The following is a 19832-nucleotide window of genomic DNA, read 5'->3' as shown; positions in this document are numbered from 1 at the left end:
AGACCCAAAGCCCCAAGGCTGGGCTGAGAAAATTGTGAAGTGCTAGAATGCAGAACTGCAAATCCTGGAAAGACATTGCTCTTTCAAAATTATAGAAAAAAAATTTCTCTCTTTTTCAGTCTCACTTTTTTCTCTGGTTTTTTTTTTTTTCCTCTCGTCTTTACTATTTTGTTTTTTGTTTGTTTTGTTTTGTTTTTTTGAGGGGAGAGTAAGTGGGTTGGAAATTTTCTATTTTTTCTATTTCTTTCTTTCTTTTTTTATTCATTGCTTTTTCTTTTTCCCCCCTTTATCTTTTATTTTTGTTCTTTTCTGTAACCTTTATCTAATTCTATTGATTTCACTTTACTTCTTAACAAGATAACATCTCACTTTTCTCTCCTCTTTCTCATGTTCCATTGCTTAATTTTTCAAAACATTCCTCTTTCATTCCCCTTTCTGCTTTTACTAGCATAACCATTAAGTTTTATTAATCTTTAGATACCTAGTTAAATCTGCTTATATTGCTTAATTCTTTTCTATTGTCAGTAGACGTATACCTGTCATATTTATTAGGTATTTACTGCTTGTCTTAGTGTTTGTACTATAAAAATAGATGTGTTTTCTATTGTCAAGGGTGATATATTATTGGTTCTTATGGTATGTCAATATTCAGTTTATCTTTGATACTCTTGTTGCTGATGATGTACTTGCTATTGCCAGGGTGGCATAGTTATTGCTAGGAGTAGGTTTTTTCAGTATGCCAATATGTGGATTACCTTCATGTCATTAACAATATTACAGATAATTATTAATACGAGATACATATATCTCCATAACTTTTTCTCAGTAACTATAAATTTTTTATCCAAATATCAGATTTTATGTCATTAACACAGATTGACCTCATTCTTTTAAATAACTCTATTACATTCCACACCAAATATATAGATAGCAATTTAAATATGTTTATTGCACTGAATATTTGGTATTGAAATTATATATAACAGTATCTATAGTATTGAAGGATATATTTAATAGTATATTATACCACATAGAAGCAAAAATGTAGGAACTGTGGACAGAGACTTGAAATGTCTGTAGACTGAGTAAGCAATAGAGATATTTAATGTAAGTCACCAATCCATTAACAAGATGTTGCCAATGTGTCCAAAATGGATATTTTTTTCCCCAAGAAGCTACTCATTCCATTTACATGGCTATTTTTATCTGCAGAATAGGCAATTACCTACTAAAGAGATTAGAAGTCATCGGTGTATTATGAATCATTCATACATTAAAGCACCATGATGGGGTATAACATCCATCAGGCAGGAGTGTTATAATCAAACATCTATACTGGTTTCGTATAATAGTGTAAGGAAAGAACTTCCTGATCATAGTAAGTCCTTTTCCAAATTGCCTCTGTAACTTTTGTTTCATCTCAGACCTCTGCTATAACAAAGTTCTGCAATAGGTATGTGAATGTTCATATACAGTATTCAGGCACTTTTCTCAGATACTAGTTGATATTTATCTCACTAAATTAAAGAAATGCACAGAGAGACACCTTGTCCAGCATCCCACCATCAAATCTCAAAGAAATAAGTAGGTGGAGAAGATAGCACTCCGTAGCAGGGATTCCCTCAAGCAGACTTGATGTGCTAGGTCACCTTATTTCCTTTTGAAAGATGTGATTGCCACACGCTTCAACTACCTCTCTGAAGATTTGGATAAAGCATTTTAACATAAACAAACCCATGCTTTAACTATTACCCTTTCTACTTTGGTGCCTTGACTCACTTTTGCAGAAGTTTCTGCAGTGCAGCTGAGCCAAGGTGAGTTTGGGTCAGTGTAGCTGTGGTTCTGGTACTTGTATCAGTGATGATTCATGCTGAAGGACTGTTAGCTCTGGGAGCATTACTAAGTTTATTGATTTGAGACATTTCGGTGAAATGCTTTGGTAGAGTAAATCCTAGAGGAGCTTTCTAGATTGCAAAGTTGGTACTATTTCTAAAGAAAGCCATAATACTACAATACTTTCACAATTGTTGAGTTTGTTACCAGGCATTTCTAATTACACTTGCATACCAAAAAGAGCCCTGTAAAATTTAATTAAAAGGACATACTCACATTACCTAATATGTTAATATTGCAAATATATAAGTAAAGCTTGACAAATGAAAAAATATATTACCATACAAAGAACTTTTCTAGGGCTGGGATTTAGTTCAGGGGTGCTGCGCTGCCTCACAAGCAGAAAGTCCTGAGTTCATTCCCCAGTACCAAAAAAAAACCAAAAAACAAAAAACAAACTTTTCTGTGTTTGTAATGTTCTTAGTGAAATTCTTTATTAATGAATTATGTATATCACGCATGACTCAAACTAGCTATAGAAGTGTCCTTTTACCTGTACAATATCTTCACTCATTATTTATTAACAAAATATATAATTTTTATATACTCTGTTTTTCAAAGCTATGAAACTTTTATTCACATGTGGCACAGATTTCCTATTTATTCTAAAAAGTGAATTAATATATTTTAAAGGCCTGTTTGGTGATTAAATGAAATTAAACTTCTTTTAAAAGGACAGGAGCAATATTGAAATGTATGTTATTTTGAAGAAAAGAGTACCCTATTAAAGATGACTCTGCAGTTATCTCATTTGTAAAATAAGAAAATGACATTTCATAATACATAGCTTCCTGACATTAAAGGCTTTATGCAAATCCTTAGTCCTTGGAATCTTTCATTTACATTTCGACACATTGCACTGGTTGACATTTAAAGTCTCTACAAGCTCATGTGGTATTTTCAGCCTGACTATCATTGCTCAGAGGCCTCACAGCAGATTTTCCTCAGGAACAAAACCCACTGACCCGACTAACACCACCAAAAGAATATGAACTCATTAAATCTAAGTAGACCTAATAACCAAATCAGTAATCCCTTAAACTATTTTTCTTCCCAGAAAACTTTTGTTCATAATGATTTAGCTTTGACAAAAGGTCATCCAGAATTATTTTCAACTGGGCTATTTCAAAGAAACCTAGTCTAAATTAAAGCTGTCTAAACCAATGTTTAATTCCTCCCGCTTTGAAATCGGATAAATTTTAAGTCTTTTTTTCTTGTGATTAAGGAAGAAAACTGTTAAGGATGGCCTTATTAACTTTCAAAATTCCTCTTTACTCTCCTACAATTTATCCACTCTGTGTTATCTTCTGAAGTTTCTTTCTGTACTTGACCATTTTTCCACTCCACATGACTTCAGTTACTACAGTCAGCCCTGTTTTATTTCCCTTTCTTATTTTGTGCACATTTTGTTTTGTCTCCTGTTCATTTAAAACATGTATTTTAAAATCCTACTCCCCCTTAGATCCTCAGATTCCAGGTACTCACACTTAGGTTTTCCTAACCCACTGTCATCCTCCAATTAAGTATCTCAAAAATCTTTATCATAACTAACCAGGAAGTGATACATAATAAAAATAATAGCAATTAATACACACTATGACCTTAAAACGTATCAGATTCTCTAATAAGTGCTTTGCATTCCATTTTTATGCTAGGTGAATGACAAGGTAGATAACTGGTATAAGTATCAAAGAGATGAACAGGCTGAGTAGTGAGTAGATTATAGATATGCATAGAATTTTCAGTATTTTCTCATTAGTGTGCTCCAGAAACAATCATTCCTCACCTATATTTGCTGAGATTTCATTGTTATTCTGTAAGTCTGAATCAACCTTCCTATTGTGCAAACTTTTTATGCCTATCTATTAGAATGCAGTTGTGATACACATGTGAATTTTGAGAACTAGCTAGTGAAATGTAGTTTTTAGTTTCTGAAAGGTAGGAAGAAGAGGGTGTTTTTTCTACCTATTTTCAAAAGCTCCAGCCTATTGTGTGTATTTACAAACATACTCTTAAATCCTAACCAGGAAGAAGTACCCTGGTTCCCTAGACCTGGACAACAATCCAGTTCCAGTAACTAGGGGCTGTGAGGAAATGAAACAGCAGCAACAATTGGAAATACATTACATATGGTTTCTAGTTTTCAAAAAATGGGAATAGCATCTCTAATATAAGCCACTTACTGGTGGATCTAAATTGATCACTACTTTCTCCATAACTTAATGTCTGCACCTTAAGTGACTGGATAAATATCATCCCCAGCTTCCTCATTTAATGTTATAACTTCATGAAGTAACTGAGTTACTAACCCCTAATGCCCAAATCGATTTGTTGGCCATCGTCATACATTTTCCAAGAGCAAACATGAAAAATGAGCTTCTAAAGTAATAATGTAAAAGAATATTTATAATTACTCCATTTCTCAAATCCTTTTCCTATATGTATGGACTAAAATTACATTTTCAAAGGTCTTATTTTATTTCCTCCACAAGTGATAAAAGATGAGTAGAACTGATAAAATAATTAAAGAATATGACAAGGATATGATCTTTTGGAACAGGCATATTAAAATGACTTTTAAAACAGCTTAGCATGAAACAACTAGTGTTATTATCTCATCAATGATCTGCACACCAGACCTTTGGCATTTTTCCAATAGTAACGGCTCTCAACTGAGGGATGATTTTGTGTCTCTGGAGACATTTGGCAATGTCTGAAGACCTTTTTGGTTGCCGCTACAATAAAGCCTTCAGTAGGTAGAGAACAAGAGAACAAAAAAGTTGCTAACTATCCTACAATGCACAACACAGTTCCCAACCACTAAGAATTGCCTGGCCCAAGTATCAGTGGCATCAAAGCTGACAAAGTCTGCTATTGGGGGAAGTTCCTGGTACACATTGAGTTAGATCCTAGAGTTATAAAATATGCTGGGAAATTAATCCAGTGAATAGATAGTGAGAAGATCGTGTTTTTCTACTTCTGTCCTACAAGAAGGTAACGAAGAGAGGACGGCGAAAGGGAGAAGACATTGCTATAAGCACGTTTATCGAAGTAAATGTGCATTAGCACCCAGGAAAAAGGTGGGAAGATAGGAAAGCGATGGTTTAGAGCACGGGCTTTGCAGGCAGCATCCTGTGTTCATAGTCTAGCTGTTCCGTGGCCTTTGTGCACCTCAGTCCCTCATCTGCCGATAGAAATGATAATGATATGCATCTCATAGGGTGGTTGTGCAATTAAAACAAGTTAATTTAAGTGAAGCGTCTTACATGTGTTTGCTTTATGAATATTATTCTCATTATGACTGTCATCATCATTTTATAGATCAGAATACTGAGTCTTTGAGAGACACAGCACATAAATTATAGGGACAGGTGTCTATATAACCATCTCACTGCAGGCTATGAAACAGACTGGTGTTAGCTTTTAAATGACTTTTTTCTCATAAGCATTTTTAAATGGTTACTATGAGGCATATGTAGTACAATGCATATAATTACAAATAAGTAAAAGAAAAATTACAAAATTAAAATCATTCTGAACCCCATCACAATGGCAAGAAGTTACCCTTTTGGAATACATTCATCCAGATGTTATCATGGAAATGTTTATACATCAATCATTGATGATTTAAAATTAAAATGACTACATTATAATCTGTTATGTAGTAATCCATGGTGTTTACTGAGGTTCAGGTATACTTTTAAAATACGTGACAAAGACCCCTATATGAATCCCTGTGTGTGCCTTATCTTTAAGGTAAATTCATCAGAGTAAAACCACTAGGTAAGATTGTGCACACTTGTTGGTTGTTTCTGACACATATTACACACTAGTTTTAAGTGAGCCATATTCATTAACTTCTTAGACTAGAAGTGGATCTCTAACTTCATACCATAATATGAAGTCTTGCAATTTTTCCAATTTTATGATTTTAAGAAATCTTTTAGTACAGATATCAGCTTAATAAACGTAATTATAATTATAAGAACTAGTAAAGAATTTATGGTGTGGTGAGTAGTTGACAGTACATTCTAAGTAAATGAATCAATGATTATGTTTGCTCCATTATTCAGGAATGTGGTGTGCAACTAGCCAAAGTGATAAGACCTACCTTATAGTTATATTCTGTGTAGGATCAACGTATCTACACACCTCTAGTATGTTTTGTCAAATGGTACATTGTATTGTTTAGAGCAGTGATTCTCAGTCTTAGTAGACCTTCAGATCATTCATATGAAAATCTTGAGAAATACAACAGATTGGGCACAGATTTTTAAAAGTTCCCTGGATGATGCTACCATGCAGCAAAGTTCTTATACTACCCAGGCTTTGCACTAGACTGGACCATTAATTAGTATCTCTAAAGGTAGGAATAAGCAAGCATTTCCTGTAGCTCCACAAGAGAATCCCATGTGCAGACAAGATTAAGAACCCCTTAAAGAAATTTTAAGGTCATTTATTTAACCCATTCATTTTATCGATGGACATAAGTAAGGCCCAATTGCTCATAGTCTTGTCCACAATTAAATGGTCAATCTTATTCTGTTAGAAGGCAGTCCACATTTAGCACAGGATTCAAAATTCAAAAGGAACCATTTTAAAAGACAAAAACATATTTCTAACAAAAATACATGAAAACAGGGTATCTGAATCTTCTAGAAGACCTAACCAATCACACATTTATTTATTGCCTCCAAACTCTGGTCAAATTATTTCTGGAGTCATCTGGGCATATCTGGCACCTTAAGTGATGATGAAAGCCCTGTGAATTAAATCTAGGTCGGCCTTAAGACTATGCATGCTACACTCCTAAGGGGCCCTAGGCCCCAGCTATTGGTCCATCAATATCTTACTGGCTAGAGTATAACAGAATGAAAACATTAGGAAGAGAGAAGATACATCTTTAGAGGATTGTGCTAAGTTTCCTGTGTGGAAAAATCAAAGGACTTGCAACTAATTGTGTGCAAAAGTCTTTGGCAGTGATGCCAACAAAAGCATGGATAGTGTGTCTGCTCAAAGCAAAATACACCAAATTATGTATTCAGCAAATCCTTATTATCAGAACCTGAGTTCTGTGAGTTATTTCCTTTTTAGTTATGCTTCAGGAGGCCCTTCCTGTGAACATAATGTCTAGCCTGTTAAACACAGAGCTGCCAAGACAGAGCCACAGGTGGCCATGACTTGGCAAGTGATAAAACGCCAGCTATACTAACACAGTAAAAAAAAAAATGGACAGGATTTTCCATCTGGTTTTCAATACATATAGAAAGCACAAAAATTTTTCTTGGGGAAAAGAGATTTACAATAAAACATAAGCCCAAAATATTTCCCTGCTCATAATTAAGATCTGGGAATTTTTTAATGCCAAGAAATGATTTAAAATTCTTTATATAGACAATATTTTTGCTGAATAACAAATGGCTATATCCCTTTTCCTTTTATGCTGCTAAGGACTCATCAGTGATATTTATATTCTAACTTTAGGCAAATGACATACAGAATATGTGTGTTTTTCAAGTATATGGCTAAACTTCCCCTTCTGTTTCACTCTCAGCCATAATATGCAACTAATGGAATGCTCACAAGATATTATTAACCCGACAGTACCAATTTTTGCACTCATGCTCTCCTAAACAAATGTTCTTTGATTTCTTTATCAATCAGTCTGACTCTTCCTCCACTCCTAGGATCCTCATGTAAACCCAAACCTTATTGCTGCCACCTTCTGATTTTCACCCTACATTATGTTCAGTACATAAACACGCATCAACACTGAGTTCATCTCCTATAAATCATTCAAGTGAAATATAATATGAATATATATATATATATATATATATTTATGCATGAGTAACATACTTAATGAAGACCATGCAAGCAACCTCTTAGCACCTGTATCTGGAGGTCTATTTGATACCCCTGCTCCCTAGGATTATAAATTCCAGCTTCCAAAATGCAATATTTGAGAACTAAGACCAATGTAAGAGAAGCTATTATTATATATCTAACCCAATGGAAAAATTTCAGAGCTCTATTTTCTTCAACCATAAAGAAAAAAGAAAAAATGTATAGGATATTATCTCAAATTGTCAAATTCAAGCAAGCTAATGATCACAAAGGCGCTTTTAAAAGGCACATAAATGACATGCTTGTGTCATAAAAAAAGAATTTTTACATTTTAAAAGTAAATGACCTTATAGCCAGGTGTTGTGGCACATGCCTATAATCCCAGCACTCAGGAGGCTGAGGCAGGAGGCCGAGGGAAGAAGACTGCCATGAATTCAAGGCCAGGCTGGACTATATAATGAGCTGAAGGCCAGCCTGAACTGCATAGTCAGCCTTTCTCAAAAAAAAAAAAAAAAAAAACCCTAAAAAATTACCTTATAGTTTAAAGAAAACAGAATAAGCTAGTCTAATGTACACTTAAATTTAAAAATTCATTCTAATTCTCAGGCTGATGGTCATTCGTTTTTCTCAAATACATTTAGTGGTGGGAACTCTTCATATCTGAAAGCAACACATTCCCATTTTAATGCGCATTTCACCGTGATAGTAAAAGTGATGTACCATCTCTGATATAGTGTATAAGTTGACAAAATTTAACCACAAAGACATACAGAAAGCAAAACAAAGAAATTGTTTCCTTGTTTTTCTTTATTTTAACAAAAGAAGATCAATTTGATTATGTCCATGACTCCTATATAAAACAATAAAACTAGTAAAAGTCAGACTACATTTTCTGTTCTAATACTTTGACTCTGTACTCTGAGATATAAGAAGATCCATCTTGATGTTATTTCTGTATTCAGCAAATCTAGATTTCACTAAACAATAGAAAGAAAAATGACAAGAATACTAAGAGATTGTTTTAATTACTTTCTTGTTTCTAGGATAAAATACCTGCCACCCACAAGTCAAAGGAAGAAAACTTTACTTTAGCTTGCAATTTGTATAAGATTCAGCCCATACTTAGCTGCTTCCAAGACAGGGCTATCTGGCAACAAAGAAACAGTCCACAGCATGGCAAGCAAGCAGCAGCAAGGCTTCTTTCTTCATTCCCCTTTTATTCTGTCCAGGCTGCAAGCCTGTGATACCCACACCCAGGGTGGGCCTTCCCTCTTCAGGAAATCCATCATCCACACTCAGAACCACACTAATCCAATCAGTGGACTAATCTGGTACACACCCATAATCTACTATCACACACCCAATCCAGTATCATACACCATGATCCCGTCACTCCCAAAAGCCCTACCTATAAGCACATACGGCTTTGAGGGAATATCTAGATATAAGCAATAACAGATAATCATATCAGGGATCATAACTAAGGACAAAAAGAAATTTTGAGTGATTATGACTATCAAAGATTATAGCAAATAGCATATAAAACTGTGTTCAACATACCAATCCTCAAAGAAATGCAAGTTAAGATTTAGTTTATAAAAATTAATTGATTTATTTTTAGCTTGGCACAGTGGCAGTATCATAACTAATAAGATTTATCGAAGGCATGATTATTGCTAATTGTATATTTTTAATCTGTGCACAGAAAAAACTACCAGTAGAGGCATAAAGCTTTAAAATAATACATTCTAAAATATAATTCATCTAGTTAGGAAGAGTTGCCAAGAATTTAATTTGAATTAATTACTGTGTTTGCAGAAGGGATATTCTATAAGTATATGTCTTGGCAAAAAGGAAGTATACTTAGCTCTTCTAAATGCCCCTATGTTTGCTTAAAATAAGAGCTTATGAAAATGAGTTGGAATGTTTCTCGTTGATGAAGCACTCTTCAAAAATAAATACATTTTAATAGCAGTTATTTTATTTACTAAGTCATATTAAGTATGACCTGGGCCAAAAAACAAATTTAATTGAGAAGGAGTGGCCTTTCAATTTGCGAAATTCTAAGGCAAGCTTTATTTAAAATGAATTGTACCCCACAATTCCCTTGAAAAATGTACCTTATATAATGAAAGCAGCTACTCAGAAAAGCACTTTAAGAGTATATGCCTGAGTACCATGAACTTTGAAGTCACAGCGATGGAACATGTTCTTGAGAGTTTTACTAATTCCCTGAGCCAGCTCCTCTTGGTGGGGGTTGAGAGGTCAGCCTGCTTACCAGCTCTCCTCTCTTCAAATGTAGAACTGCAGAGCCTGGGGTGGGCGTGGGGGGAAATCCTAGCAGTACCAGGATTGCACTCATCCTTTCACTTAGGCAAAACTGTTCCAACAGCCTCTGTCTCCTCTAGAGGGAAGTACTGAAAATAAAAATAATCGTACTTTTCTGTTGTCAATCAGGGAAGAACAAAAGAAAAACAGAGAAGACTGCAGAGAACAGCTAAGATGTTAAAATTCATCAGAGTCGAGGTAGAGAGACTGAAAAACTCTGATCCCTTCCAAGAAATATCTTTCAATTGAACAAAAAGAAAAAGTTATTTGAGCCAGGGATTTAGCTCAGTGGTTCCGCTGCCTGCCTTGTTCAATCCCTGGTACAAAAAAAAAAAAAAAAAAAAAAAAAAAAAAGTTACTGGGTAGAAGAAAAAGAACTTTTATTATGACACCTTGATTTTACCTGGTAGAGCACATGAGGAAAAGGACAGCATTTCCGAGAAAGGTGCAAAAACCACGCTTCATGGGCGAGTCATGTTACACACTTAGCAAGCTCAGCCTCCACAGAGCTCCATTCACCCTGCGACACTGTCAACTTTCAGAGCTTTGATTCTGTGATGCTCATGCCTGCCTCTGCCCTTCTCTGTAATCTTTGCTCTCCACATATCCACCAAATGCTTGGGGTGGTTTGGGTTTTTAACGTTAGACAAGCAAAATGCTCAATCGTTCTGGCACCAGAGAATTTTCTGTGCAAGGTAGGAGGGACACAGTGCTTTGGAGATGACTCAAACTCATTACATTGACTGTGCACCTTATTCCATTATTACTACATTGTAATATATAATGAAATAATTGTTGCTTATGTCCATTCTATCCGAAAATCTCACTCTAATTGCCTGGTTTCCAACAAATCATGGGCCAGTCCCAGTCTGTGTTCTGTGATTTAGGGACCCTTGTACCCTAAGATACAGGGAAAAATCTCTTATTTAGAGTTTAATCTAAATTTTTTGTTGTTATTCAATCAACATGTATTAATACTTATTCTTCTACTATATGTAAAATACTCTGACAGATCCAAGAAAAAAGGACATAAAGGGAAATAAAAGATTATTTGACTATGGAAATCAATATGGAGATACCGCAAAGAGCTTGGACTGGAGATTCCATTTGGCCCAGCCATCCCTCTGCTGGGTATCTTTCCAAAAGAACTAAAAGAATCATATCACAGAGAAGTATGCGCACCCATGTTTATAGCGGCACAGTTTGTAATAGCTAAATCTTGGAAACAGCCTATTTGGCCATCCCTTGGAAACTGGATAAAGAAGACGTGGTTTTTCCTATAAAATGGAATATTACTCAGCCATAAAGAACGAGAAAATAGATTCATTCATAGTAAAATGGATACACATTGAAGATATACTCCTAAGTGAAATAAATAAGGCACACATGTGTAAATACCGAATAGTTTCCCTGGTGTGAATAATCTGCAACAATGCATAAGATCCTAATAAGATTACTGACATTTAGAAATGGGAAGAAAGGAGATAAAGGTGTAGGGAAGGTGGGATGGGTAGGGGAAGGGTAATAAGGGAAAAGAAAAAAATGTGAGATAATGAAAAGATGAAAATAAAGTGTTTGTAGATGGGGAGGGGAGGAGCGGGTGAAGGGAGGGCGGGCTCAAGGGGAAAAAATGAGATCCAAGACCTGTCATGTAGAGGTACAAGATCCCAACAATGAATGTAACTGTACTGTATACCTAGATTGTACCAATAAACTCAAAGCTGAAAAAAAAAGATTATTTGAAAGAAAAGTAATAGAGGAAAGACCAAAGGAAATTTTGAGAGAATGTGGTATGATGGTTAATTTTATATGGCAATCTGAAAATGAGGTTCCCAGATATTTGGTCAACCATTATTCTAGGTATTTTTGTAAGGATGTCTTGGGATAGGATTAAAATTTAAATCTATACACTGAGTAAAGGGAGTTACTATATTCACATTCAGTTAGATGAAAGTCTTAATGAAACAACATGCTGACCTTCCCCAAAGTAAGAGAGAATCCTCCTGATAAAGAAATCTATCTCATTGTTTCTGTCTCCTTAGAGAAACCTCTCAATACAGTTTATTTTAAAGAGTTTAAAACTTTTGGAGGATATAGGGCTGGTAAGAATTTTGGAAACAGATTAATGAAGGGGGTAAATGATAGGAAAGAATATCCTAAACCCATCATATCTAGAACAATTCAATTTTACTGTTCAATAGGAAATCATTGCACCATAAGACAATGAAGATAATTCTAATATCTGGCCTGTAATACAGGATTTGGGAGCTTTAAAGGATAAACTCGAAAGTCAGCGAAACTTTGTGAAGTTTGGAAAAGATAGTTCCTTGTAATGTTAACACCTCAAATTATGTTCTGGATTCTAAAAAAGAGAAAACATTTTATAAAAGAAGAGTAATGGTTGTCTAAATTTGGTGCTACTTTTTTAAAATCACAGACTCAATTATTTTCCCATGAAAATAACTATGAATTCACCATAAAAATTTGTGTATTTTAAAAATCACAAATGTACTCATTTTTCCATTAAGAAATTCAACAATATTAATTAGCCACCTGTTAAGAATGTCTTTTCCCGCTGGAGATAGAGATGAACAGATGAATAAAATACAGTCCTGCTCTTGGGGAAGGGCTGGAAAATGCCATCCAGCAATCATTACAGAGGCCCAGTGATGTCTGTATTAGGTGTGGGCATAGAGAATGACAGAGGCTCAAACTAGTGAAGGCCAAAACCTACCAAGGGAGGGTAGAATGAGAGCCATCATGAAAGGCTTCAGTAAAGGCGGAAACTAAAATGAGTTTTATAGGGAAGGTTGGAGGGGTGAAGGAAAGGCTGGGAATGGGGAAACAATAAGAACCAAGATACATCCTGTAAAGGTACAAGATCCCAGTGATGAATGTAACTGTACTGTATACCTAAAGTGTACCAATAAACTCAATGAGGAAAAATAAATAAGTAAAATGAGTTTTAAAGGATAACAACATATGTCAAGGAGACAGGAGCTTTGGAGAACATAGTATCAAGGCTGATAGCTCGTGAGTGGCACTCTGAGTGGATTAGAACGCAGGGGGTGCAGGTGAAGAGTTGACAGAAGCCAGATGTAGTGACATGTGCCTGTAACCCCAGCACTCTGAGAGGCTTGACGGAGGAAAACAGTAAATTCCAGCCCCGCCTGGGCAATTTAGTGAGACTGACTAAAAATAAAAAGTGCAAAAAAGGGTTGAAAATGTAGCTCAGTGTGAAGGCTTTGGGTTCAACCCTCAGTACTTGGAGAGAGAGCCAGGGAAAGGGGAGGGGATTGTCAGCAGAAATTAAAAGCTGGTTATGAGCTGCATTAGGGAGACATCAGCCAGAAGATGCAGTGTTACAGTGGAATGCAGGGTAAGCATAGTTAAAGAGAGGAAATGAAATCTAGGTTGATGGCCAGTTTTCTGTCTTGGCAACAGTAAAGGCATTACATGAGGAGGAGGAAGGAGCATCCGGGGGAAAATGCTAATGAGTTCCATTCTGGACAGGCTGGGTTGATATGTTTGTGAGACACATAGATGGAGAAGTCCAGGATACAAGGAACGTACGAGTCAGGAGTTTGGTACCCATATATGGGCCTGAGATACAGATTTGGCATTTTTCATTCTCCTGATGTGACAAAAGACCTAAAAAATATTAACGATGATTGCTTTGAGCAGGTGGGGTATTAATATTTTCTTCTTTTTAATCTTTTCTGTTTTCAAAGTTTCTGTAGGCTTGTATTTTATAAGATTTTTAAGTATATATTTTAAAAGACAAATCAACAATTAAATATTCGTTGCTACAATATAAACTTTTAAGAGAGTCTACTCTCCAAATGAGAAATTGAGCGATTCATTTGAAAAAGTAAACTGTTTTCTATACAGTTCTAGGCCCTCATCTTAATTACTTTCTCATTGCTGAGACACATTACCTGACACACACAACTTACAGGAGGGAAGGTTTACTTTGGCTCACAGTTTGTAAAGGTTTCCGTCCATAGTCAGCTGGCTCCAAGGCAAGGCAGCACAGCAGAGGGATGCGGCTGAGAATTAATTTTGCTCATGGTGCGGAGACCGGAAGCAGAGAGAGATTAAGGGAGAAATGAGGGAGACAGACCCTTCCAGGCCACGTCCCGGTGACCACCTCCTCCCAGGGCTGCACCTCCCAACCTCATATTCAGCTCTACACTCATCCATGGGCTAATCCACTGCTGAGTGCCACACCCCCACGATCCAGTCACCTCCCAAATTCCCACTTATGACTGCATGAGCTTTCAGGGAACATCCAGACACAAATCATGAAAACCCTCCACACAGATTGTTGCATTTAGTTCATAAGGCATTTCCATGGACGAGGTATTATCCTAAGAAGTATTTCACAAGTACAGAAAGAGTATGGTGAAATTTAAGGCATCTAAGCTCGTTCATCTTTCACAGGGCAGAGCTGGAGCCAAGCTTCGTGCCGCTCCTCACTTGGTGTTCGGGTGACTGAGTAAAAAGAAACGAGCAGATTAGGGCTTTTTTTATTATTTTTTTTTTTTAACAGTCGGCAGATCACCAAAAGCGTAGCTTCCCTTATTGCTTCTCCTAGCATATGACTTTAGCATGATAGATTGATAATCTTTCAAATGTTTGAACCAATACATACTTCCCGATTGACTGATTTATTACACCAGAGAAGTTTTCTTTTAATAAATGATTAGTAAATCAACCCAAACACTCTGTTGGCGCTACCTCAAACACTGCAAATGGCTCTCATTAGTAACCATACTGATTATGTGCATGCATGTACTCCTGGTTTACACATGATATTCCTGTTCCAATGTGCAGTAATCTGGGTATATCTGACACAGCATGCTCTCACTTTATGTTTGAGCACCATCTTCGATCACCATAAGGAGAGGCTGTGCCACTGATTTTTTTGTTTTGTTAATGAAGGAAAAGTTCTTCAGTATTAAACACTATCAAACACTTACATAGCATATGCTATGTCAGGCGCCAGTGAAAGCACTTTACTGAAAATAGCTCATGTATATTGACAATGGATTTATGAGGTATTGTGGTGGCCTCTGTCCTACAGTTAGAATTCCTAAAGCATTAAGAAACATCAAGGTCACAGAGCTAGGGAGCAGCAGTGCAGATGCAGAACCCAGACTCCAGGGGTCACTTAGCTGCTGCATGACACAGCCCTTCACAGGAAGGGTCTGCAGCTTTCATTGCTCAGCCTTCTACTTGCACAGTTAGCTGCATTTGTCTCAGGATATATTGGCATGCAGTGATGGAATTTCTCCAAGACACAGAATAAGAGTTGGGAGTGGGCTAGAATTCTGAGTCACTAGTGTGTGCAGTTCAAATGTGGAGAAGTCATATTCCCAGGGATCGTTTGGTTCTCCTCCGTGTAAATACGGACACTGAAGCCTTGGGTGAACATCAGGGCCCATCTTCTACCCTGGTACAGCTAAAATTCTCACTGCCACCTGGAGAACAGTGCGAATGCTGGCAGAACTGAACCTGACTGGCTGGGAAGAGAACGATAACAAGGATGAAGATTCCCCTCTCGAGAATCAGTCCCTGCCACTGATTCAACTGCCCAACCATTAGTAATGACTCACTATTCATTGCAAGATGGTGGCAGCATGAATTGAAGAAAAGAGCAAAGGTTTGGGGTTTAGACAAGCTTGGGACATGGACACGGTCCTACCGTTTACTTAGTGACCACAACAGACTGCTTCTAACCCTTTGGAATCTCTCTTTTCCCATTTCCAAAAGGTAGATAAAACTACTTTTAATTTTTTGGGAAAATAAATGAAGGAATTATATAAATTATAAAAGAACCAATCTAACATAAGACATTTTCACTATGGCAAAGCAACCAGATTTTCTCACCTTCAGTTGCTATGCACATTATGTAATTGGTTATAACATTTCAAGTATGAATTACTGGGTCAAAACATTTTCCTCTATGACAAGAGCCATATATCCTTGGTATTTCTATTAGTGATATTATAGCTATACCTCAGCATACCTAGAGCTACAATTATCATTATAAATTATTTCTATGTACTCTGATTTCCAAAATACATTTGGATTTTTATGTTATCTTTTTATATTAGACTTAGTATTTTGACCCTATATTATCAATGTTACCTATGATACCTTTTTCTGGAAAAATTGAAAAATGTAGAGATATTGAAAAAGAGGAGATGTGTAAAGAGAGGAAAAACTTTTGGTGGAAATTCCTCACAAATGAAGCATTTGAAGGATTTTTTCCCCCTAGACATTCATTACTGGGGATTATGCATGCAGGTGCATGAGTTCTGGAAAAAGCAATGATTTTAAAGCCTCTCTCATGACTTACTTTATAAAATGATACTTAATTACAAAAGCAAATGATAAGGAAAGAAAACAGAGAAAATATTTTATGAAAAAGGAAAGCCATTTATTTTTCAAAAAGAAGGTTTATACAGGGTTTACACTATAGACACTGGGTCTACAAATTAGTAACTTTTTGTTTTGTGTAAAGGAGAAAATTATTTAGAGGTTTCAGGCTTATACTTCTGAGGAAAATAGTTGTTTTTAAATTGATGTTTAGCTTATTTTTTAAATTCTGAATTAAAGGAAATTTTTCTATAGCAGATCTCAAGTTAGATGTAGATATTTTTGCTAGTTTTTCTTTAAAGTATACAGTTTCCTTCTAAAACAGTAACAATATAAATTTACAAGACAAAAGAGTTATATTTTAAAAGTGAAGTTTAGACAAAAGCAAACCAATCAAAAATCTCAGAGAAATCCCCATTTCCTTCTAATACAGCAATATTCTTTAAAGAATGCAAATATAGGAAAAATAAGTTTATGTATTTTTTTCTCTGCATATCCCAAATGAAATCCTTAAGTGTAAAGTTTAGTGGGTTTCCAGGATGGCAAAAGAGATGCAATAGATTTCCAGTGTGTCAAAATAGATAACCTGGAAACTCTGCGGCTGCAAAACGCATAGAACTGCTGGATAAAACACAGCAGTCTTTCAAGTGTGTTACATCGATCAGGAAAAAAAAAGAAAGAAAGAAAAGCGATCCTCAAACATACAAAACAAAAAAATACACCTGACATCTAGACTGGCCTGGTGGTATAACTGGAGGAGGAAGGATTTACGCGTTCCTAAACCAAGGGGGTCACTAGCTTGCTTGACAAAGAGATCAAACCAAGGGCTTCCTGCACCCTAGTTAAGCGCTCTGTCACCAAACCACAACGCCAGCCCAGATTAATGATTTTTAAAATTCAACCTATGCATACTTCTTCAAAGATTTTGGCTTTGTTTAAGGGTCCTCATTTCTGACTTCTCACCTCAGGTGAACTTTAGAAGAAAATAGTTTTTAATGTCAAAGGCTTAACAGACTGAAAGTGAATTGCTGTTTTAGAGAAAAAGACTTTCTAGGTAAAATTTAAATGCAAGTGATAACCCTACAAGTACTCCAAGCTGATCTTATTTTAAAGGCTTTGGGGACTTTGAATACAGGCTCTGAATACAGACTAAAACAATCAGGAAAGAAACACAGTGAGGCAAGATAACAGTTACCTTGGGAAGGGACAGGAAGAGAGTAAGTCCAGGGATTGTGCTGAGCTTCTTCAGCAGTAAAGAAGTTTCATTATTTTAATTCAGGGACATCTTAAGCAAGACTATAAAGTTTTACCTTCGTTCATTAGATAACTCATAACTTCAATTTTCCCTCTATGTTGCCCTTTCTATCTTTGGAAGCCAGTCAGCTATAAAGCCTATGTTAAAGAAAGATAATGCTCAGGCTTATGAATAATTGTGTTTTTAATATTAACACCAAAATAAATAAATAATTTTATGACTTTTTTCATTCAACTGTGAAATATGAGCTCTGCATTTCTGTAATATTTTAAATTGTGACTTATATATACTCTGAGGAAATACACATGAAAATATTTACAATATGGAAATAGTTCTGGAGTGTAACATCAGAAAAGGAAAAACATGATATAAACCACGTTTGCAGAAGTTTTGTGTCTCTTGATTGAGAGACACTAATTTATCTTTGAACTTTGAAACAGATTACTTGAAATCACAAAACAACACACTATTGCATTTAATACTGTGACAGTATCTTAAAGACCAAGTTAAGAACATAGCATTTTTTCACCACTGATGCAACTCAAAAGGACAACAAAAAAGCACTTGATCTAAAACACTGTGAATACCACAATGAAGAACAATAGTGCACGAAGAGGACCAAATGCTACCATGAACATCTGCATGTGCCCACCTGGGTCCTGAAGCTTATTAGTGACAGCACTGACCCTGTGGTAAAAATATGCTATTACTCTTCTGCTCTGCTGATTTTATTGAGTGTGAAACAGATACAACGCTACTGAGCTGTCCTCTAAATTTGGAGATTAGACTTTAGGAATACTTTGTAATAATGATTTAAAGTTCATGGTCATTTTAAAAAATTCAATTAATAGCAAATTCCCCTGGAATTATTTCTTACATATTAGAAAGCTATTTTACATGATGTATAGTTTTAAATTCTCTAGCTATTGTCTTTTATATCTATGCATTTCCTTATTGATCAATTTAAGGAGATTTAATACTACTTTCAAATACCATTATAATATTATACCTGTCATATTTAAGTTAAAATTAATTTCCTGATCTAAGAAAAAGTTATTATGAAATACAAGGGTAAAATAAACTCTAGGATGTAAGGATCTGTTTACTAGGGAGCCACAGTTAGCTTTACCCACAATTTTGGTGACTTTTGAACATATCCTCTAGTAGACAAGATTTAATATCTAACTATGAAGTAACTGAAAGTATTCTTTAGGGCAGGACACTGTAAACATTTTAAGTAGTAAATATCACTCATATCAAGTTATTAAAATGCAATTAATGCACCCATCGATAACTTTCTCATGCAGAGATGGTTTTGGTACATGTGTATGAGCTGTTTGTTCCTGTGTAGGAAAGATGTAACTACTACAAATGACACACACTTACTCAAAAGGAAACCTTATATGCCTCCAGAAAATTACCATTTATTCCTTAGAGAACTGTATCTTATCCTTAGCAAAATTTTTAAAAATCACTTCAAAATATCAAGTTCTGAACACTTTGTATAAGTATCTTTATTCTTAATTCCACAGGGGGCAGAGTAGCTTTTATTTGGGAATTGGATAAAATCTGCTGGCTTTAAAAAAAACGCAATGGGTGCCACTCACAGGTGTTTGGTGGACAAATGTTTGCTTACTCAAATCATCATTTTAAAAAAAAACTTATAACAAATGACAGTTTGTATTTCAAAACATAGTCTCCAAATAGGACAGAGGTTTCTGGAGAACAGTTGAGACATTAGAAAATCTCTTTGATGACATACATGAAAATGTTCGAAGAAAGCACTGTTTATACCACTGTAGAAAAAGAGGGAAAGTATAGTTTAAAAAAAAAATATATATATATGTATATATATATAATATACATATATATATATATTAGAACAGGATTTCAATTTACTTAATTACAACCAATTTATCTTTACTTGTCCTATACTGTATATTAGTTTCAAATAGTAATTTATACTAAAATTAACGATTATTCAACCTTCTAATATCTATTTTTCCATAAATGTAGAAATTATAAAACACTTCTCAGTAGGTATTTGTTGACTTCTATAGATGAAAATGAGGTTACCTGGAAGGAAAGTCAAAATGATAAATGATCAACAGTGGCTAAATAATGT

At 35.4% G+C, this 19832-nt stretch overlaps 1 protein-coding gene across 1 annotated transcript in view; it reads right to left on the bottom strand.

Annotated features, from left to right (window-relative positions):
* Scin (scinderin) overlaps window positions 1–19832 on the bottom strand; it is an 819415-nt gene that overhangs the window by 550693 nt on the left and 248890 nt on the right. The window lies entirely within an intron of this gene.

Source organism: Fukomys damarensis, unplaced genomic scaffold (assembly GCF_012274545.1).
Source record: "Fukomys damarensis isolate Sample0158 unplaced genomic scaffold, DMR_v1.0_HiC HiC_scaffold_4, whole genome shotgun sequence".
Classification (NCBI taxonomy): domain Eukaryota; kingdom Metazoa; phylum Chordata; class Mammalia; order Rodentia; family Bathyergidae; genus Fukomys; species Fukomys damarensis.
Note: the sequence above shows the minus strand (reverse complement) of the source record. Positions and strands in the feature narration are given on the sequence as shown.